Below are 24,636 nucleotides of genomic sequence, written 5' to 3' on the forward strand. Positions count from 1 at the left end.
CCTCCTGAGTTGCCTGTCCCTTCTTCCAAAGGTCATAAACTCTCCTTTATTTCCTGACTTCCAGCCAAAGCTCTGTGTTCAGCCAGGCCAGTCTTCTTCCCTGCTGGGTTCTCTTTTGGCACACGGGGACAGCCTGCTCCTGCACCTTTAAGATTTCCTTCTTGAAGAATGTCCAGTCTTCCTGGACTCTTTTGCCCTTCAGGACTGCCTCCCAAGGGACTCTGTCACTAAACAGGATGAAGTCTGCCCTCCAGAAGCCTGAGGAGGCAGTTCTGCTGACCATCTTCATTACTTCTCCAAGAATCAAAAACTTTATCATTTCGTGATCACTATGCCCAATACGACCTCCATTACATTACCCACAACTCCTTCTCTATTCGCAAGCAAGAGGTCCAGCAAGGGCACCTTCTCGAGTTAGCTCACTCACCAGCTGTGTCAGGAAATTATCTTCCATACACTCCAAGAACATCCTAGACTGTTTCCCCTCTGCTGGATTGTATTTCCAGCAGATGTCTGGTAAGTTGAAGTCCGACACAAGAAAAAGAGCTAGTGATTGTGAGACTTCTCCCAGCTGCTTATAGAATATTTCATCTGCCTCTTCATTCTGGTTGGGTGGTCTATAACAGAATCCCACCATGATATCTGCCTTGTTGGCCTTTCCCCTGATTCTTACCCATAAACACTCAACCCTATTGTCACCATTGTTAAGCCTTAGGCAATCAAAACACTCCCTAACATACAGGACTACCCCACTGCCTCTCCTTCCTTGCCTACCCCTTCTGAAGAGCTTATAGCCATCCATTGCAACACTGCAGTTGTGCAAGTCATCCCAACATGTTTCCATGGTGGCAACTGTATCATAGTTTTCCTGCTGCACAATGACTTCCAGCTCCTCCTATTTGTTGCCCATGATGTGTGCATTGGTGTAGATGCACTTCAGTTGGGCTATTGATCCCGCCACCTTTTTTTGCAGAGAAACCCTAAGTCTTATGTGACCATACTCAGGCACTTCTGTGGTTTCGATCACATCAGTAACCCTTGAGTCTTTGCTGCCGCATGGACGTCCATCCCCTACCTCCACTGAAAGATCTCGCTAGCACATGGTCCCTCAAACTTTGGCATGCCACCCCCAGGCTTATCTCTAGTGAGCCTGGTTTTATCCTTTTCCCCCTTCAAATCTAGTTTAAAGTTCTTTCAATGAGCCCTGCCAACTCCTGTGCAAAGATCCTTCTCCTGCTTTGAGACAGATGTACCCCACCTGTCACCAGCAGGCCTGGTGTCATGTAGATCAACCCATGATCAAAAACCCCAAAATAACTGAAAATTACTCTCATATTTTATAGATTATTTTCATTTTATTAAGAGCCATTCTTTGCTAAATAGTAGTAAGCTCTACTAAAACAAGTATCCTGTTGCTATAGATAATCTCTTCAGAAAGAATAAGAAATCACTGTTATACAGAATGAGGTATTGCTTTCCCCTGATTTTTATGCATATTTTCTTTGATGCTTTTTCTCATTTCCTACAGCCTTCCTCTATTTGTAAAGAAACAAAAATTTTGGGGTTAGACATCTGCTTGTTTACATATTTAGAAATGTCACTATTTAAGTTGTATTCTTTCAACAATCTTCAAAAGTTGTATACTTAACGTTAGACTCATTCTAGTAGGATTAAAATCAGTGTCTTCAATGGATTTTTCTTCAGGTACACAAATTTCATTAAAGAATAATATAGATTATTATAGTTATGCATTACATAGTGGTAGAGTGTGGAATTTAGCCTTCAGGAGTTTGCTAATTCAAACCATTACTCTATGCCTACCTTTTAAATGAGCATAACATTTTAAATGAGTCAAATAAGATGGATTGCCTAGGTTCTATATCAGTTTAGATTTAGCTGGAAGGAAACATATAGCTGTTCATGTAGTCAAGGAGAAGAGATGTTCTACGTTTGAGACATCAAAACAGCAAGACCAAAAATCATTTGATACTTAGATTCCCTGCAATGTAAATGATAGTTATGAGGAACCTTAAATGCAGGGTGGTCCAATTAGCTAGATATCTAGATTGTACCAGTGCTCTATGATGGTTCAAAATTGGAAGACAGTAACCCGGCTTCTGTATAAGCTCTGTGGGGAACCTGGTCCAATAAGTATGTACAGTCTCAAACAGAATATATTCAGTAAAAGCATCATGGTCATGTTTCCTTTCATTAAGAATAAAAAAAATTAATTAATGAAACTGCTACTTGGGAAAATGATCCGAGGGCTGGAGCACCTCTCCTATGAGGCCAGGCTGAGGGAGTTGGGGTTGTTCAGCCTAGAGAAGAGAAGGCTGCGAGGAGACCTTATTGCGACCTTCCAGTACTTAAAGGGGGCCTACAGAAAAGATGGTGACAATCTTTTTAGCAAGGCCTGTTGTGACAGGACAAGGAATAATGGATTTAAACTAAAGAATAGATTTAGACAGGGTATAAGGAAGAAATTTTTTACCATGAGGGTGGTGAAGCACTGGAACAGGTTGCCCAGAGAGGTAGTGGAGGCCCCATCCCTGGCAACATTCAAGGTCAGGTTGGCTGGGGCTCTGAGCAACCTGATCTGGTTAAAGCTGTCCCTGCTCACTGCAGGGGGGTTGGTGTAGATGACCTCTGAAGGTCCCTTCCAACCCAAAGCATTCTATGATTCTAAGTTGGAACTGAGCTTTAGAATAGCAGACAGTTATTTGGTAAATGCTTTAAAAACAGAACATTGAATTATATGACCAGGTTAGTGTGAGGTGCTATATAACTTCTGCTCCTAATTTGCAAGAGTTCTCTACTCTTAAGACTAAAAAAAGCTTAAGGTACATGGCTGCTTTACACTCTTTTGTTTTAGAGGGGCTGCAGTATAGGCAAGAATGAAAACTTATCATACAACAAAAGAAGAAATAAAAGATATCTCATTTTGCTAGCCAGTGGTAAGAGAAGTCCTGTATTCAAAGGACTGCCTATATGGTGCCCACTTAAGAAGTACTGAACAAAACATAGGGCAGTACTGGGAGATAGGAAGACCTAGATCAAATCTCTGACTCCCTAGGCAAGAACTCTGAAATAAACTATTTTGTGGCACTGCCAATGTGGGGAAAGCAAATACAAACCAACATAAGAGATGAAGTCTGACCTTCACAGAAGTGGGAGCATGAGGCCAATGGGATTTTTAAACTCGAGTTCTCTAGCCTTTCTAAGAAATAAACTAGGTTTGTTTTCTACCACAAAAGGTCTATTTCTATTGGAGGAAAGCAAACTTTTTTCCAGCTCTTGTAGAGACTATAAAGTTTATTTAAACAGATCAATGAAGTACTGCAGGAAGTCAAATTGCTTAGGAGGAAGACAGAATAATGGTGAAAGATAAAACATGTGGGGTACAGTTATATCTTCAGAGTGACTCCTGTATATATAAAAGTCTTGCTACTGACAAAAAAATATTTCTGCATAATTTCTTCCTCCACAGTGACAGAGAATCATTTTCTGCAGCTGTTTGGGTCATCATAGTGATTTCTGGAGTCTGTCACAGTTTGCACGTGGTCCAGATTCACCTATCAGATGATCATAGAATCATAGAATCGTTTAGGTTGGAAAAGACCTTTAAGATCATCCAGTCCAACCATTAACCTACACTACCAAGCCCACCTAAACCAATCAAGGGTAGACTAGACTAAACCTTATCCCGAAGTGCCACATCTACCAGTTTTTTGAACAATTCCAGGGATGGTGACTCCACCACCTCTCTGGGCAGCCTCTTCCAATGCTTGACTACCCTTTCCATGAAGAAATTTTTCCTAATATCCAATCCAAATCTCCCCTGGTGCAGCTTGAGCCCATTTCCTCTCGTCCTATCGCTAACTACTTGGGAAAAGAGACCAGCACCCACCTCACTACAGCTTCCTTAGGAGAATGCGGTGGGAGACTGTGTCAAAGGCTCTGCCGAAGTCCAGGTAGATGACATCCACAGCCTTTCTTCATCCACCAGGTGGGTCATCAGGTCATAGGAGATCAGGTTGGTCAAGCAGGACCTGCCTTTCATGAGCCCATGCTGACTGGGCCCGATCCCCTGGTTGGCCTACACATGTCTGTTGAGCTCACTCAATATGAAGCACTCCATAATCTTTCCTGGCATTGAGGTCAAGCTGGCAGTCCTGTAGTTCAAACACAAACGTTTTACTCAAAAAACATGCTAGGTGACATTGGTTGGATTTACAATTTATTATGATCCCCTCCCCTGCTGCCCAAAGTAGGCTTCTTTTTTTCCTAACTGTCATTTCAGCAAACAGCCTGGGGTCAGGTTCTTTTCTTCTCATACCACCTGTCAGGCAGATAAGACCAGAATCTCTGCTTACTGAAGCTTTCTAATAGTGCAGTATTATTTGACGATTTTTGATTTATGCTATTGGAGTGTTACACTAGGTTTTGAGATCCTCCAGGCTAAATGGTGACCTCATGTGCATTTATGCAGCCTAGATATTGATATCAGACTCCAGTGAGACTGCCTTACTGTAATCAAGGCTACCCTTTGGACTGCAAAATTTCCATTACTGGTGTTAATCTGTGACCAGGTAAAACCTTGAATTGTCTCTAGAAGCGTAAGGACAATTTAGTTCTTGAAACTGGCACTCACAGTGAAAAAAAAAAAAAAAATGAAAAGAAAAAGGAAAGCTGAGCAAATGTGATTTGAAAGACTGAAGTCACTGACAGAGAACCCCAAGATGTTGGTTGTACAGTCACATTCCAGACCACGACACTGTCTTAAGGGAACAGTCAATAACCATGCTGTCTTATGGGAATGAGGAAAAGTATTTTCCTTTCTAGCTTTGATTTTCTGCGACTAGCCTAGTGTTTCTTTTCTACAGTTCTCTTCCTATTCTAAGTTCCATTTCTTAATCAAACTAGAAAAAAAGAAAAAGCTGTAAGAAAGGACTAAAAAGAAACATTGAATCAAGGTTGCCACATAACTTAAATGACATTTAATTGCTGACATTCTATATATCCATGGTGCTTTCAAAGAACTAGCTTGTGATGGCCTTCATGCAGGAATAGGGTTAGGAAGAATGCAACCAGTATTATTCATGAAGATGGGGAGGAAGTAGTTTGGTGCCCTCCTTCCTCCTGTGAGAGTATTTGGGTCTCACGGGGTTCCTGAGTTGTATCAGATGAAGTTATGTCTATGTGGTCCTTTAATCAAGCTAGAGGCAAATTACTGTGACTTGACCCCATCTCTTCCCCGGCATATCAAAGCAGCACAAGGATGCTTGAAACTGTGCTAACCAAGCAGCACTTGCATCCATTAAAAATCATCATAAGCAGCTGATAATGTCCATCAGCACTCAGATCAAAGGTTTATTATTGTGAAATTCCTGCATGTTCCCTCAACTGATCTGATCAGGGGGTCTCAACAGGAACAAGGTTGTAGAGTTTGTAAATGTCTGGTTGAAACTTCTAACACAATAATGAAAAAAAGTCAGGGCTTCATAAAGAGGGAAGAAAACAGCAGGTGGAAAAAAGTGGTGAGTCCTCTGATGGTGGATTTGGCTGCGTGCAACTCTGTTCAGAAAATGCTGTGCCTGCTGTTTTTATAATAGGATGACCTTTTCCACTGCAAAGACATAGCCATCACAACCATTAGTAAAGCACTAATGAATAGCCTCCTATTCAAACAACAGTAGCAAAGCAGGAAACTCATATCTCCTACGTCCCTTTCACTTCATTTAAGTGTGTATTCTAAAACCTCATTGAAAACAGGACATTTCGATGAGAGAAATAGCAGGAATGTCACACACAATAATTCCTGCTACAAAGTTCTCAATTTGCTGCCTTTTAATGGTTTTTTTAGTATGCATATGCTTAACACATCTGAGCACAAATTACTCTTTGTGCTATTATTGTGCCTAGGAGCCATGATCCAGGTAAAGGACTCACCAAGTTATGTAATGTGCAGCTGTGAACATATATGCTCCTGATTGATCTTGTGCTGCCATCTCTAACTAATGTCATGACTTTTTTTCTATCAGACTTTGCCATTCTTGAGGGGTATGAATCCTCAATAGGTGTGATTAAATATCCACTCAAAAGTGGTAATCACTTGAGATGCTGTATTATTCAGACTCCTGCTTTTGTTTTCTGGTAAAAACACAGGACTCAAGGCGCTCTTTAGCCCAGATTTTTGAGGTGGAGATCATATTCTACCTTCATCTTATAGAAGTAAGGTAACATATTTAGTTTGTGTAAAGTTTTGTGAGCCATAAATTGCTTTAGATTTAGCTGTGTATAATTTTCCCTAATACCCATATATTATGCAAAACAGGCTGCAGAAAAAGAAGTCTTTCTCCCTTTTGAATTCTCACTGTTGGTAAAGAAGAGTCTGTAGCAAGAAATCTATGTTATATGAGCTGTCTGTAGGCCCTTAGGTTTTCTTCAAAAACACTTAAACTCTTAATGAGATAATTGTTAAATTGAAAAATTAACCACCAGAGTAAGTCTGTTTATGTAAGCATATCCTTTCACTTTACAAAGAAAATAAGAGTTGAGAATGAAAAGTATATTTTCCAGGGCTTAGAAGTGATTTAAGAACATAAGATATGCTCACATTGTAGTTAGATAACCTTTACTACTTTTGGAAACCCACTGCTTGTAGCAGGCTGTTGCTCATGTCTGCCCAAAATGTTGGCCTGCTCCCAAAGGAGTACAGCTGATCATGCAGGAGCACCCATGCTTGTGCTTCAAACGTGGAAATGTCATGTTAGCTTGGAAAGCTCCCAGAGCATGGTTGATTTAGCTTGTTTCGCTGTATTTAAACAATTTATTCCTGCTAAAAACTTTCAGACATCAAATTGTGTACTATTGGTTGACCTGCTAGAATGGATTCAGAAAAGATCCATACCCTTAATGATGCAAATAGACATCTGGTCAAACTTTCAGAAGCAGCAAACCAGATGAGATCACCAGTTGTCATAGATGTCAGTGGAAATTCTGAACCTTTGTGTGTATTGTTAAGCATTTATATGTAACTTCAGCCCAAATCTTCATATATATTTTAGCATTTAACCCTTAATAATTTGAATGAGAATCAAGAGCCTAATTACTTGTGAAATAATTAAATGTATGATTTGCTTTTGAAAACAAATCTTAAACTCCTACAATTTAGCATAATACCTATTATATATATTTTTATGTACTGTTGACATTCTTACCTGAATAGGCAGGTGTGCTATAATATGTACACGAAGATTTGAAAAGATCTGTTGGGCTCAGAGGAAGTTATTTAGTTTTTATCAGCTCAGTTACATCAATTCCTTCATTTTATTGATGCTATGCTTCTTGTTCACTCCATCAACTTTTTATCTCACTCACACACAGAAAAATGAAGTTATGAGCTAGCACAACTGATATCAAAGTCACTAGTCTACTGTTTTTTAATTTGCCTATAAATTAAGCTGTGAAATGGATTTTAAAAATTTTGATTAAAAACACTAAAGAATGTTTCCAAGAGGAGACAACTGTGCTAAGCTTCCTTCCATAAAGAAGTTTTATAAGTAGGTCATAAACCCCTGAAATTAAGTCAGAAATGCTGACAGACCCCAAACTTTTAGAAGCTCTGTAAGCTCCAGTCTAATCATGTTCTCCCAGAGGGGAGAAATCTTTTTCTTGAGACTAAATTGTAGACTGTAAAATTGTTGTTTTGTCACGTAGAGCTCTGAGTATACAGTAAAGAAATGTACAGCAAAGAAGAAATGTGTTGTTACTATAGCAACTAAAATTCAAAAGTATATCTGAAAATTACTATTTTTTCTAAATTTAGCCTATGAAAAAATTCCTAGTCTTGCTTAATTGTGCTATATGATATAGCTTTCATTTATTAGCATGGGTCAGAAGAACTCTGAAACTACACAGAAATGACTGGAGGTAAACAAATATAAACTAACCAGCAATTTGTCCCCAGTGGACCTTACATATACAAGGGCATGGAAAAAAATACATAGAATTAAACATCTAAAATTTTCATCTTAGAAGGTGTATGTGTTTATGTGTGTATGTGAATGAATTTGTTTATTTTACATAATCCTCTTCTAAGAAAGGATCAGTTGTTTGTTGTTTTTTTTTTTTTTTAAATTTTTCAAAACTGTATCATGATGATTATGACCTTTATATGAAATGTTTATGTTTAGCAGAAGGCTTTGACAGAAAACATTTGTGGGTTTTGCAATTTTTTTATATATCAGGTATGGAATTTCACTTTCAAGTGTTTGCATTTCCTAAGGAAAAAAGGATATAAAATACATTATTGTTTAACATTATTTTTGCACATTGCATACTATGGAGTATATATTGATAGAAAACGAAAGTCTCTAATCTACTGTTTGCATTTTTTATGTAAAATAAAGCCAGAATAGATAATCCTATTATGGTGGAGAAGAGTAACTAGAAAGTAACAAGACAGACCCACAAAAGGTCACTGAGGCTATTATTCTGTTTCCATCTCTGCAGTAGAAGTGACAATTTCTCTCTGATATACTGATTACTGCTATAGTACCTCTGCAATACCATGGAAGTTTATTTTATGCTGCACTGGAAAAGAGCACACTTGAAAGAAAGAAAAAAAAAACAAAAACAAACAAAAAAAAACCCAAAAAACCCCTTTCAGACCTACTGTGGTCTTCTTGAAGGCATATTAACAAGCTATAACTTGGAGCTTTTTATTATGAACTGTCTTTTATGTTCAAACCTTATGGAATTTCAAACTTGTTTGCATGTGTGTATATTTTTTGGTTTTCCTTGTACTTTACTATTCTCCAGCTCATTGACTTTTTTATACTATAGTAACAGTATTTCATGGTTTTAATGAAATTATTATTCTATGTTTGCCCACTTATTGGGCACATAGATTAGATGTGTGGTTGATGCCCATCTCTTTGGTGAGGAACCTGTAAAAAAAATGGAGATTCCATGGTCTCAGATTATATTAAACATAAAAGATGGGTTAGCAGAAGCACCTTGTAGTGGAAGAGTGAGAATGTAATCAGTTTTGCAACAATATAGTTAACAGCTTCAGATTATTTCATCCAAAGAATCAACATAATATATTAAAATTCATCTCATATTTTCAATGCAAACAAGTGTCTGTCTTGGTTTTAAAAAACTTTTGTGAACCAGGTCTGTTGCTTGTAAATAAGCTTGTTAGCCAGAATGATTTGGTCTCCCCTTTAATTTCAGTTATCCCTAGTACTAAATACACAAGGAGGACTTCTGTTGGTTTGGACTTAGTAAGAAAACCAGCAGAAACACCACTTTCCCTTCCATGACCAGAGACATTTAGCCCTTGACTTCAATACTTCTTTCCTTTCTCCACCCCTGTACATAAAAACATACCTGAAAGAAGCCTTTGTGACTTAGATTACACTATTATTGCAAGTAACTTTTTTGTTGTATTTTCTTATTACCTTAAAGCAGTTGTGTTTAATTTTTAATGTTAATATTTACTGAAATTTCTCCTTTAAAAAAACAAACAAAACAAATGCAACCAAACACACACAAACACACACACACACATGAACCAACAAACCAAAAAAAACCCAAATCCAAAAAAAACAATTTAATTTCCTCCTGCAGAGGAGAGACTTAACTACATGAAGTCCCAAGGTCAGGTAGTAGCAACATGTGGCTCTGTTCCTAAAGCTGTGTAAACAAACTTCAGTGCCAATCTTGCAACAACCCCCTGCTAATATTAGAGAACAATTTCCATTAATTACAGTCAATACAGATTCCTCACACTTAATCTGGAATATTCAAGACAGCAAACAAGACTAACTACTGAAGAGCATGGGAAGAACTAACTCAATGTGCAATTTGGCCCCAGACAATTAAAAATTATAATTTCTCAGTCTGCCTATCATCTCCCTTAATACTGTTTATTCATTTCTTTAAGAATTTAATTCTCTTTGCACTCTCATATTCATATTCTCTACTTTACTTACTTACTTTTCTCCCTTTAGCCACATTACTTCTACTTAACAATCCCTGACTACAAAGATATGATTAGTATGTTATTAGATGAGACAGATACAGAGAACATCAAGGAATAATTTCAGATATATAGAAAAACAAACATATTCCTATTCCTATTTTGTGTTTTAGTCATAAGTATTAAACATAATCCTGATTATTAGCTGTGTGTTGCAATCCCTATAAAAAGCTGTAGGCAAAGCTTCTGATAGAAAGACAAATGCTAAAACCCAGAAACTATACAAACACTAAGGAAAACTCTACCATTAATAAAGTAGGTATTTTTGCAAATGAAAATAAAAACCTGAAAGACCTTTAAAGTATGTGGTCATTTAAGATAAAAACTAGCTAAGGAAAGTAAGCACATATTATATTAATTATAATTTATTTATTTAGACTATTTTTATATCATTTATTCATGAAATTAAATATTATGAATTTACAGATATCAGAAATAATAATACAACACAAGACTTGTATTGTAAATGTTAACAGAACACTTTCTGAAAGTTGGGTGTAGCAAGCTTGCCATCTACTGATCAACAGAAAAGATCTTTCTTTGCAAGGCATTTTTGTATACCATAATATTTAGTTTGAAACCCTCTTTATATGATGTGTATTTAAATAAATCTGTTTCCGGTGCTTCTGCAAGTCAATATAAAGCTTTAAAAGTACTATGCTAGTGGATCAAAGATGAGTTTGAAGTACTTATACCCAGTGAGGAATATTTCACTAAGAGACACATAATTTTATTCAGTATTTGGGGAACTCATCTGGCTTCTCTTGTAACAGTATATCCTTAATTCACAAATGTTCTGATGAAATTAAAACATTGTTTTATGAATAAAATGGCAAAAGGAAATAAATATTCCCACTTTTTCCAATTCTATCCATTTCACAAAGAGATCTTCACTTGTCCCCTGCCATGTGTCAGTTTTACCCTCAGTCAAACCTTGTCAGTGAGTAATGGGAAACTGCAGAAAATCCATATGTCTGGTATATTTGGTGCTGTACACCCTCATGTTCCATTCAGATGGATTTAGACACAGAAGTTGAAGTCCACAGTTATGTCATATGTACAACAAAGAAAGGTCTTTACCCTCTTTTAAGAGAGTCCTTCTTATAGGTCAGGACCCTCTATTACCATTATTATTACTATATAATTTTTCACTTTACCTCCATTAATTAATTTCATTCAATGTAGAATTGGATAACAAAGCATGAAAGTGGATAACCTGTGACTAAGAGCTAAACAGTGATGGATTTTTTTAACAACTATCTCTTTATAATCATTTGGATTTTTGTGGACATATATATAGTGTATAATACCTTCAGAACAAGTGAGGATGTAAAGCTTCTGAAATTGATAGATCAGAGCAAGACTGAAAGGACAGAATATGCTCTTTCCAAGCACACATGAAAGCTTGTCTTTCCACCTACAGCATGTAGAGTCAGTGGCAGCTTATTTTTCCACACAGTTGCCATGTAGTTCATATGGCTGGACTTTTTTTAATATCTTCATTACTTCTCTGCTGGATAATACTCTCCTGTAAATCCATTATTTAAAGTTTGATTCTTATTTCATTTGTACTGGTATAAATCAGGAATGGTTTCACCTCAGTTGAGGGATTTAAAATTACCTTTTTTATCTCCAAATTGAATGAATGTGTTTTGCTGCAGAACCTCCCCTACATAGGACTGGGATTTCTAGATTGCATGGGAGTATAACCTAAAGACAGAAAGTCCCAGAGCCAGTATGATTTGTAGAGACTAAGATATTTCAAGAGATTTGTCTGTAGAAATCAATAAGCTTTGTGAAATAAATTTCCTAGCTGGCATTCAAAATCTCTACCACAACTGCCGTACATAGCTTTATATGCCAAGCAGGTTAAAAATCTGTCCTTGGGAAGGGGTGGGGGAAATCGGCAAGATTTGGGATGTTTTGCTTGTCTGTTCCTTAAGGCTACATTTCTGTATCTTTCAGAAGGTGACCTGAAAGTACTCTGCATTTCTGGGACCAGATAGGTCAATCTGTTCTGGGAAAGCTTTGAGTCTGTTGGGGCAAATGAGTCATATCCATCCTGCATATCAGCAGGAGTACATCACAGCATGAAGGCTATCCCAGAATGCTTTGCACTTCAGCTCTTTATAAACACCCTGGCTCATCAGCCTCATCCACACCTCAGCAAATGCCAGAAAAGAGGCACATACGGCATAGCTCTTCAACGTCTGCTTTGCTTTCCCCAGGATTCTGTTGGCCTCATGGTGCTGCCACCACCCCTGGTAAAGCCTGGATCCTAGAAAGCTGTCTCGGAAGCATCCGCAAAGGATCCACAAGATGGGGAGGTTGCAAATGAAGTTGATATTGTGTGATGGGACAGTGGCACTATTATGTACGCTCTCCACTATTCCACGCCTCACTTTCTTTTTCAAAGGAATTATTTAGTATTACAAAAGAGAGCTTGGAATGAATGAAAGTATATTAAGTGTGGATAATGGGAGTTGATGACCTCTATGTAAAATGAGAGTAAACTAGTAGATTATAGCTACTTTTCGGTGCCATCAGAGTTAAAAGGAAACTGATAAAGGACCATAGTTTTGTTGTTTTTTCTCTGCCACGAAGTAAACTGAAGAGAAGGATTTACGTATTAGATGGAACATCTAAACTAAATGTCACGATCAACCTGAAAATATTGTACTATTGAAATAATAAGGCTGTAGATATTGGGAGAAATATAAATAATCAAAATTTTCTAAACATTTTAAGATAAAGTTGGGGCTCTTTCAGTGTCAAAGTAAATTTAAATTAAATAAACAGAATTTGGTATTCATACATACTTTTAAGCACAGGTAGCAGAATCAGAGAAATTGAGAAAATATTACAGATATATTTGATCTTTGAAAAGACGCTTATTAAAAAGGGTCAACTTCATTTTTGTAATAAAATACTAAATCTTAAAAGTAGGACAACTAATGTGGAGAACAGCACAATGATAATTAAGTATTAGGTTCTAGTGATTTCCACAAAGTGTAAATAGAAGATTAGGTAAATATAGGATTCAGTGTGTTAACAAAATTGCTCTAAAGTAAACTTTTACATTGAGTAGCTTTATAATTCCAAAGATGTCATTTCATAAATACTTATCAGAGGATATTTAATTACACTACTTATGTAGATATAGCTTCTTTAAGTTTTCCTTATGGTATAACACTACATGCAGATCTGAAAAATAAGAACAAACTATTGTCTTTTCTCAAAACTCAAGTCCAACTTCAAATATGAAAAAACCAGACATAGCTTACTGAATTAGTCTTTTGTCTCAACTGAATTTGATGCAGCATCTCCTGAATGTTACAAAACTTATCCAAGATCAAGCTACATTGAATCATGGGGTAAGGGGGGCTCAGGCAGCAACAATTCATTTTGGATTTTTTTAAGTGTCATTGCACTGTAAATCTTAATGTAAGATGCATTAAAACATTAAAATATGTCTTCAAATAGACTCATTATATTTGATTATAACCTCCCTTTTTTGTTTTCTGCTATAAATTTTGTTCCTAAAACTTTCACAACTGACCTATTAGGAACAACTGTAGCTCAGCTGGAGTGGTTAGATTGAAAAAGTCAATATTCTTACTGTTTTAAACAAGATGTTTGAAGCTATTAGCATTCTCCATGTTTTTATTTTTCCACATGTAATTTAAAAGTCTCAAGCAGCTGCCGGTATTATTCCTGTGACATACTTCCTTCCTGCTGTTCAGTGAGAAAGATGAATACGTGATTCTCTTCTTGCCTGTATAGTCTTATTCCTGGTGCCAAGTCTAGAAATTTACATCAGAACTATTCTGCTTTCTTAAATGTAATGTGTCCATTTACTCCATAGAGTGGACTAAATACAGCACTGCATTTTCCTGGCTTTACCTATTTGTAATTCATATAGGAATTACGTTGAAGAAAGACACAGAGTAAACAAGCAGTAAGTCAAAATCATTTTATTCTTTAAAAGAATAGCAGAAAGCAAGTATTTCATGAATCACTGCAAGATGTAGTTAAAACTGATGGATCTTATGAAAGACATAAATTTTTAGGACTGGCTTAAGACCAGCCTCTAAATAAAACAAGGGTGAGTGACAGATGTTAACCCATTTCCAAGGTGTTCTGCTGCTTATATTGATACAGCAATTGAAAATAACTCACACAATTCCTAGAGCATGAAGTATAGAGCAAGAGATTTTTACGGCTCCTGTAAGTTATAACTGCTACTTCTAATCCAAAATATATACTATATTAGTTTTCCCTTTCTCTTCTGCTTTTACCAAAACCTTACATCATGAAAGTACTTATACATGAATTACTAAATCCTTTACAGCTGCAGGTCTCTTAATTTAATTAAACAATTAATTAATGCATTATGATATAAAATTCACTGGCATATGCCTAAATCAACTGAGACTAAAATGTGTTTACCAGGCATCAGGTAGTCAATAAATGTGATGTCAAAAGCTGAGCAAAGATGGACCTGCATTGTTTAATTTTCTGTGATTCTAAATTTATATTTTAAAAAAAGTCCTAAGAAAATTCTGCACAAAACTTTGTCTTATTGCAAAACTGAGCCCAAATAGTTTTCTAATTTTTGGCAGCTCTAAAATTCTAAGGTTTTGTTACCATTAAATTATTTACCATCCAAAGGAAAAATGCTAAGGTAAACCTGTACGCTATGTGTCCAATTGTCTGCATTTAGTTAAAATTTGCTTTTCTATCAAATCAGAAGTATGTTATTTTATTTATATTGCAAAACATTTATGATCTCTTTTCAAACCTACATTTGATTTTATCCTTTAAGGTAGTAGTATAATACTGGAGCACAGCAATTCCTGACTTGTGATGTCTGCATGAACCATTGGGATTTGAAATTGATTACCCAGTCTTTAACTGATGCCAATGCAATCAGGCTGTGGCCCTTCACACATCACTTAACAGTCTACTTGATGCCCTGTTGTTTAACTGTGAGGAGCATCAGTAAAAACACAGGTTATGACAGCAATTTCTCATGAAACACTGATATACTTTCATCCGTATTATGAAGCTGTTATGTACTAATAGCCAGATTCTCTTCATTATCCAATAGTGTGTAAAACACATTCTTAGTATGTACTTTATGGAATCTGTTTAAAATTTACAAAAAGTTGGGGTTTTGTGTCTTTTGATTGTGAAATAATAAATGTTTCACAATGCACAATACAGTATAAAATTCTGCTAACTTAAGCTGAGAAGCTTTCTAACTAACATTAGGTAACTGTGCTAACTGGTTTATTTTATATATGTCTTCATCTGTATGTCTGTGTGCCCAAGCAAATTTGTATACTGTTTTTGGTGTAAGAGGCGTTGGCTGAAAACTCACCTGGGGAATGAGTGTCTCTGGATAGACATTTTACTTTTTCCTTATGAATGGAAGTGGAGGAAAAACAGGGCGAATGGCAGAGGGTAGCCATATTCCTAAGAACTGAAATTTATTGAGCCTTAGTTTGTAGTGGATAGGGAAAGATCAAAAGACCAGCATCACAGGAAATAATTTATATTGCAAATGAGTTCAGCAAGTAATTCCTGAAGGCATTAAATATTGCCCTTGTTCCATCTTCTACAATCCTGTTGTAGAAGCCTATTAGTCCTGCAGTTGAGCACCTGTTTCAGAGTTCAAACAGTATATGTGTTCTTATATAAAGAAAATGAGGGGTTAAGTCTTCAGGAGATGCAGAATTTTGCCCTTCTTCCCTTACGCTCTGGAAAAATTTCCAGTTCTTCCCTGCCTGTGAGAATAATCCCAGCTATTTTCCTTTCCACACTCTTGTAAGTGATCCAGACCTCCCTTTCCCAGAAAATCTTCTCTGCATGGCTCTGTGAGTGTATGCACATGCATGTGCTTAGAAGGATATTTGAATGCATCATTTATTAATCCCAAATTTTTGGTGTTTGATATATCCCTCACTAACACCAGGTTAAGTTTCTGGTAGGTAGAGACAAGATTAAATTGCAGATATTGGGCATTTTCATCTTTCTCGCACCTGGGTTTTCAGCTGCTGCTTGAAGTAATTTCTTCTAGTTTCTCTGCAAATCTTCCCAAAAACATTTCAGTTATATAACCAATATGTAGAAATCCAAGTGTGACCATATTTGCAGTCATTTCATTTCTGACCTAGTTTTCCAGTGCAATCTTCTTGTTTCAGTAATTATTTCTAGTTAGACATGATGCAGCTGTAGCATCTCATGGAAAAAGACCCACTAGAGGGAAATACATACATACTTAGCAAAGAAAAAAAAAAAGGACTGAAGTCCAACTTTACTGAGATGCTCCATGACTTCTTGTATTAACTTCAGCACCATATTGAATTATTTCAGCTTCATAACGAAGGCAATTTATGGGGACAAATTTTTTTCAGTGCTGCTTCTGGTATCTGTTCCAATTTTTTTCAGAACCTAAAAGAGAATGAAAATTGATAAATATAGATATGGTCAATTGCTATGGTGTCATGGAAAAATCTGAGTTGAAGTAATATGATAAATGGATTTATTGAATTCTAAATCTAATTCCAATCCTTAAAACAAACAGCATGAAACATGAGAGGAAATACCCTGAGGCAGTGTAACCATTAGTCATTATCTTCATTGTTATGGCAGAGAATTTAACTTAATCTGAAATATTTTATTAAAACTAAGTATGATTTGATTTCTTCTCTGTTTTATCCCCTCCTTCCCCTGCTGGACTTTGTGGGTTGTACATAGAGACTGAATGTAGTCATGTAAATATAGTGAGGTTGGTCTTTTGGCCTGATTTGGTAACAGTGGTGAACATACTAATATACTTACACTGGAAGGTAGCATTGCCAACGCTAATGAGAGTGCAAGCTTGACTTCTTCCATATTGACAAACTTTCATAAACATTGATTGACATAAACATTGTCTGCAAATGTGATTTGCGAAAGAGAAACATTTCACTGAATGTCAGCCTTTAGAGGGCTTGTTAAAAGATCAGTGGTGAGAAGACTGGAATAAGAGTCCAGATCCCCAGCCTTGAGCAAGGTCCTGTTACCCTGAGACAGAAGGCCCCAGTTCTTAGCAACAAGGTACATCAGAGTACTATGCAGAGACACCTGAGTTAAAGTTGGATGAAACTATCTTGGAAATAATTGTATGAGCAAGATAATTTTATTTTACTTCTTTTTTTTTTTTTTTTTTTTTTTTTGTGTTCCGAAGAAATTCAGGTGTTAAGTAACTTTCATAACAGCTTTTATTAGGTTGCAACTTTTAACACAATTCTCATGGTTTTTACAGGGAAGCTCAAGGAATATGTTAAAGTGATTTGCCCAAGATTACAAAAAAAAAAAAAACCAAAAAAAAACAAAAAGCAAAAAGAAATCATACAAAAGAAGAGTCTAGGAAAAATAAAGAAAAAATTTTAAGACTTGCAATACTGAAATCCCAGTAAAATATTAATTTTATTCATCTAGTTTTGGTAGTTTTGGTTTTTTTACCCCCCTACAATAAAGGAAACTAAAATATGCATAGTATATAGAGAAGAATAAAGAGAGTTTTAGCTAGGGACAGTTCTGCAAACAGTTTAATTATTTTTTATATATTGATTACATGTAGTTTACTGATGCTTAGAATTCACTTTTCTACTGATTTCTGCTTTTGCAAACAGCATTTGAGATGTTTGATTCTGTAGTTTCAAAACTTGTGCTGACTTTCATCTTGTACTAGTAAAAACATGTTAAAGATAAGGATGCCAGCTGAAACATAGTAGAGCTTGAGATTTATCTTTAAAGTGAATGAAAGTTTTGGGGGTTTTGCTTTTCTTTTTTTTCCCCCCTCTTTCTAAGTATAAACAGCTGTGTGTGTGTTTAAAATTAATCTGTTAGCTAAGTCTTCAACTCTTTTTTGCTGGTCTTGTTACCTGGAAATCAAAGTGAACTGTTGAGTGATACAGAGTTTTATAGAAACTATTAATTTTTTGAAAGTGCTGAAAGGACTCTAAATGTTTTTTTCTCACTTGGCTTTGGGTATTAATATTTCATAAAACTTTATTATAATTTAGTATGAAAGACGTGTTGACCTCTGGGTAACTAGTTATTTTCAGTGCAAGCTGCATTGAAATGCAATGAGAATGAGAATGTAGTGTTGAACAATACAGTTATGAAGAGAAAGCATTTTGATTATGCTGTGTTGTGCTGAAATTTGCAGTACCTAAGATTGTGTTGAGAGCATTTTCCATCAGATAAGAAAATCTGTGTAAGTTTTAAAAACCATTGCAACTGCCTTGGTGAAAGCCTGTAGACTGAGACTGGCCAAAATAATCATGATTTGGGATAATCTGAAATTCTAGTCATATCTGGAGGGAACAATTTCATGAACATTATTTAAAGTCTCTTGTCAATAATTTAAACAGTGCCTTATAACATCACTATAGAAAATACATGCACCTTTAGCTGATTTTTTCTAGAAAGTTATAGCTGTTGGTCTTACCACATTGATGAAGCATATCCTTAATCAGTTTGCAGTCAATAGTGTCAGACTGAAAATTGATTCTACATTATTGTGTGACCATATCTACACAGAGGTGGAAGAGAAACATACATGACACAGACCTTTCTTGAGATGACATACCACAATCATGAGACAAGATACAGAAAACACAGAATTTTGTTCATTAAGCATTTGAGTCAGGGTTTTTTAAATAAAAAAATACCTTACAATTTTTTTTTCTTTTAAGTTCTTTTTACTCATTTTTTGTTTTGGTACAAAATGGCAGCTTTCCTTCAGTAAAAGAAAAGTTATTTCAAGGTTTTCTTTCTTATAGATTTTATTTCTTCAATTTCCACTTTTTAAATATATTCTTTCCTGTGTATCTAGTTTTGTCATGATAGACAGTTCTAAAAACTGCTTACCACCATTTTCATTCTGAAGCTTTGAAGAAAATTGTTTCTTGGAAGGTCCACAGCTCAGCCCTGTGTTTAGATGCTCAGAACATGACATATCTGGGTCACTAGAGGAATGGTGACAACCAAAAAGATGAGACTCTAATCCTGACATTTTACATCTATTGCAAGGATTTCATATTATTTTGTATTCAAATAAAAGAAAACAGAAATGGTTTGCTCAAATTCCACAATGATGTATTTACAATCTTGTTAGAGTGGGTTACATTCTTGTAAATTATCTCACAATTTATTTATTTTTTTTTAATTATAATTCCTTTTATGGTATTCTTTAGCTGAATGAGAAGTTGATTCTCAATCATTTTGACAAGATCATGCAGTAATGTATTCAGTAATGCATATTAGAAAACATAATACTTTATTACAGTAGACAAACATGGATCAGTTTGAAAATGTATGCTAGTTAGGCTGATTCTTTATTTAAACACAGATGCTTCTCAGATTAAAAGAGATAACATTTTGGATTTTCTGAGCTGACATACTATTGATATGTTGTTATTCAGGCAGCTGAGTGAAGGTTGATATATCACTTAGGAAATTAAAAGCAGATTTCTGAAAGTTGCTGAAAAACAAGGTTGTGTTATTTTGATGGTTGTGGTGGCTCTGAGTTTTCCCTGTAGTATAAGTATATATCAAGTATTTTTACCAGTCTTTCAAATATGGATTTGGGATGATAGACATAGAATTGCAGGGCAGTATCAATATAGAAAAGAAATCAAGTTTTTGCCAATATTAAAGAAAATACTGATAAAAATAGGCTTATTGGTACACAAAGCTCATCAGTTTTCTTAAAGTGATATATTAAGTAATGAGGATTTTCATGAAGTAAATGAGTATTTCTGACATTTCACAAAAAGGCTGTCTCTTCCCAGAAAAGTTAAGCTGACCCTTCTGTCTGGAAAGGACTGTGAGAAAATTCATGACAGGATTCGTCCTTCTATCCAAGAAGAAAATTGCAGTGAGTTCCAAAGGACGGTCACCTAACACCTCTCATCAAGACATGGGGGAAGTGAGTGGGTACAACAGTTAGTTCACTTAGTCAATACCTTGAGATTACTAAGAGCTATGTTTTGGGGCTTGATTAAGTTACATTAACTTACACATGAACAGACCACAAGGTCATCTGTTAGCCATTAGAGAAACACTGAGAATTTGATGTTAAACTGTTCCAGTTCTGTGGTCTTATCCAATGACTATTATTATTGCATGGCATGCTTGAAATGTTGAAACTAAACATCAAAAAAGTAACAAAAGGAAAACATTTCACATAGAAGCAGTGAGAACAGGCAACATGAGCAGGAGACTCAATACCCTGTTACAAGGTGACTGACTCTTTTGATTGTTGCAGCACATGAACATATTCCAGGTATATCAGTAGCTTTTGCAAATAACAAAAAGGATGTCATGAAGTTTAAAGAATTTTGTAAGATCATGCCGGAATTCTAACCTTCTCTGAAAAACTGGTAATCAAGAGATTTTTGTCTGAGGTTAGATAGGAAAATTCTGACACGGGTACATAATTAAGATACTTTCAGGGCATTTATTCTAGTATAGACATGCACAATTATAGTTATTGTAACTGAGTAAAATCTCTCCTGTATGGTCTACAGGAAATGTCTTTACAACAGTTTATGGGGGGAAAAAAATTTGAATTAGCCTTAATATGCATTAACTTCATAATACACTACTTTATGAGTTAATCCTTAACAACTCTCTCTAGATACATATTTATACCTTTCAATTTTCTATGAATTTCCATCAGAGTTTTAACTCACTTTACAAACATCAAGGTATTTTTGTGAGGCATATATTATTCCAAGTTTTCCTATGACTGAACTAAGATACAGAGTACAGGAACATATCTGAAAGTACTGATTGATACACGTGTGTGTCTGTGTGCATGCAAGTTACATAAAGTCAATTGTATATTATTTGAATTTTTCTTGTTCAGTCAAGAGCCAGTTTGTAGAAACACTGAAAATACCAACTCTCCACTGATGCTAATTAACACTGATGTACAATCCAAAAGTTAAACCACTGATGATCAAATAAACCTCAAAGCACAGGAATTGCTATTGCTATTGCTTTAGATCAGAAATGCAATTATTCCATTAATATGTGTGATAATGACTAGTATCTTAGTAGTTGTAGTAAGAATCCTTCAACAGGCAGATGAGACAGCTCTTTCCTCATCAGGTTTTGGTTTGGGTTTTGGTTTTGTTGTTTTTTTTTTTCTTCTTTCTAATTTACTGATTAGAAAATGCCATAAACTAAAGTAGGAGGTTTAGTCTTATTTAAAAAATTTTCATTTCATTCAATATTTCAAACTCTAACATTTTGTATCATTATAAATATCTGTCTGAATCTGACTACATCCTTTACCTCAATGATTTTCTGTGACATTGAGTTCTACAGTCTAATCACATGCTGCATAAAAACATTTCCTTTTTACCAGTTTAGAATTTATTAACTTGTAATCTCAGTGTGCCAAAATAGATATATTTGTATGAAACAGATGAAGGATAACATTTTGATATCCAGCACTGGACTGTAACAGCAAATTATACATTCCTTATGTTCATCTTGTTTTCTGTATTTTTTTTTTCTTGTGAACATCTGCCTCTTTTTACTTTTCTCTCAAATACTAAGTAGATTCAAGATCTTTGCCATTTATATATTGTTTAAGAATGAAGATGTTTAAGAATGAAGATTTTACAAGAACGCTGTCTTCACTGATTTGTTTCTTTTTTTTTTTTTCATCCTCCACATTAATGATGGTTTAATTCATAGTCCTGAAACAAAAGAACCATAGTCATGAAACAGAAAGGTAAAGGTAAACAAGAAGAATCATGCTGACTGCATCAGGGTATGTGATTCTGTGAACCTTTTATCCTAAGAAAGGGAGTAAGGCTGTTAGAACACATTAAAAAGTAATATTTTGTCTTTCTGTATATGCTAGTGGACAAACTGAAAAATAAATGGACAAAGAAAGCTGCACATTAAACTGAAACAGCATACCTACCAAACAAGAGCTTACAAGTATTTACTAGCCTGGCTCTAATCTGTTAGTAGCTGGAAATACTGCAACCTTGTTGTGACTCTACTAGAAAATTGTATTCATTTCTCTTTAAAGAGAAAAAATATCTGTCATTTTCTTTGTGAAATCAAATACAGTTCAACAAAGTTTCTTACATGTCAACACACACAAAGTAATCTCAGGAGTTCTCTGAGGTAAAATTGTCAACTAAGGAATTGATTGCAACTGCCATTCATAAAACCATTCTAAATTCATTGACTGAACAACTGACTGTATTCATTTAATCTAATGTCCTGATATCTTTGGTAAGAGATTACTTTAAAATGAATTTTTTTTTTTTAAAAAAATGTAATTTGGGGATTTGAGGTCAGATTGTAATAAAATATTTTGGTCATCTGATAATTGTGATGAATCAAACTTATATTCCTTTTTAAGTAACAATACACCATGTAAAATTTAGATAACTTGCAGGACTATATAGTAAGCCCAAGGAGTTCTTCAAAGTGAAGACACATATTTGCACTGAGGATGGTGCCCATTAAGGACATGTTAATGGTATTGCACAATACCAGTTGATCCCTTTTTTTCGTTCAGTAAACATTTTTGGCAGAACTAATTCCTTTTCATCTTTCTAGCAAGTGAGGAAAACAATATTGAACTATAGCATAGAATTCAGTTAAAGAATAGAGAAATACCAGGACAATGACTACATTCTCTGTTTCATAAAATGCGGAACTAGAATATGTATGGAATAATCTCAGAAAACATTAACACACACTGTCACAATGCAAACCTCCAATCTCTGTTCCAGGCTGAACTTGGTAGTATGTAGGGAGAAAATGAGGATAAGAAACTAGAAGAGATGAAACAAAGAAAAATGTAAAGTAGGCAATAATAGGTCTGTGACTGGGATATACTTGGTCAGAGAAACAGAACCAAACAAAGCTTCCAACTGGTTACATGATAAGTACGGTTGCATATGCAGAAAGACAAAGACTAGCTGGTCTGTTTAAGTAAAGATGTTTAAGGTAGACAGAGTTGGAGAAGAAGAAAGACTAAGGGAGCAATGAAGGGCCTAAGTGCAAAACAACAACTGAAGGAGAAAGGATGGATTTTAACATGGGATGGAAAGGGTCAACAGATCTAATCCTAAAATATTAGAACCTACTGAAAGCAATTAGAGTGTTCCTCCTACATACACAAAAGGCATTCCTGTTGTTATGTTATTCTAGAATTTGTCAGTCTTGTATTAATGAACTTCTAATTCTCAGCCCATGTATTAACAGCTATAATGTCTTCCTATGTAATATTGTTCATTTTCTTATGTAATCTTTCCCTTTCTTCCACTAAGGTAATTACAGAAAATAATGCTATCACTTCCTAACTTTCATTTTATGAACAGAAATAACAAACTTTTCTTTAGTTATGTCTTTTAGGAAAACCTCTCTACACCCTAATCAACTTCTTTTTAAATGTCACAGGCTAAACTCAGCCTCTTGACAGTTTGTGACCAGACTGTATGCAGGATGCTTGGCAGGACCTCATCAGTACCGTGGACAGCACTACTGAACCTCATTGCAAAAAGGAACATCAAAATATTTGGTGACTTTCATGGCTGTGTTGTAATACAGAATATTTATGCATGGAAATCAGAAGTACTTTTGAAGCATGGCAGACATCTAATATTTGTTCCCAGATGTGTGATTTTATTTTCAGAAGTTGTGAGGCCACGTGAAGTGCTGCATAGATACATTTCTCCACATAAATCAATGGCAATGCATTAAATTGAGAGGCACCAAAGCACCCATTTGCTGTCCAGACAATTCTCTAGAGAAGTTTGTTGCCTACCAGGAGCTCACATTTGTGACATCTCTGAGTGGCTTCTAAGCCTGGTGGACCCTACAGATTATCATCCACTCCTACTGTGCCATGTAGGGTCTAATGATACAGCAATGAGGTAACTTAGAAGCATCAAAAGAAACTGTATGTCTCTTGGAGCAATGTTAAAAGGATCTGAAGCACAGGCAGTGTTCTCCTCTATCCTCCCAATCAGAGGAAGGGGTTCAGGAAGGAGGAGATGAATTGAACAGGTGAATGCCTGGCTGTGTGGCTGGTGCCATACTTAAGGTTTTGGCTTCTACAATCATGGATCTATTTATGAGAAGCTGGGTCTTTTGGGATCTGATAGGATTCACCTGACCAAGTTGGGCAAGAAGGTCTTTGCCAACAAGCTGGACAGACTTATAAGGAGAGATTTAAACTAGACTTACCAGGGGAAGGGGCTGGAGTTTTGAGTAACAGAGAAGAGCCAGGGGTGGCTGATGTGTTAGGAGCCAACAGGGAAACACCTCCGAAATGCCTCAAAGGAATTAGGGCATGTTCCTTTAAAAAAGTGACACAGTCAATAGCCTAATGGAAGTGACTCTACACCACTGCATGCAGAATGGGTAACAAACATGAAGAGCTGGAAACAGCTAGAAACCTAGGATCTAATCGCTATCACTGAATCCTGAATCCTGAGCACTGCAATCTGGTTATAAACAGTTCAGAAGGGACAATCAAGGAAAGAGAGGCA

Source organism: Pelecanus crispus, chromosome 3 (assembly GCF_030463565.1).
Source record: "Pelecanus crispus isolate bPelCri1 chromosome 3, bPelCri1.pri, whole genome shotgun sequence".
Taxonomy (NCBI): Eukaryota; Metazoa; Chordata; class Aves; order Pelecaniformes; family Pelecanidae; genus Pelecanus; species Pelecanus crispus.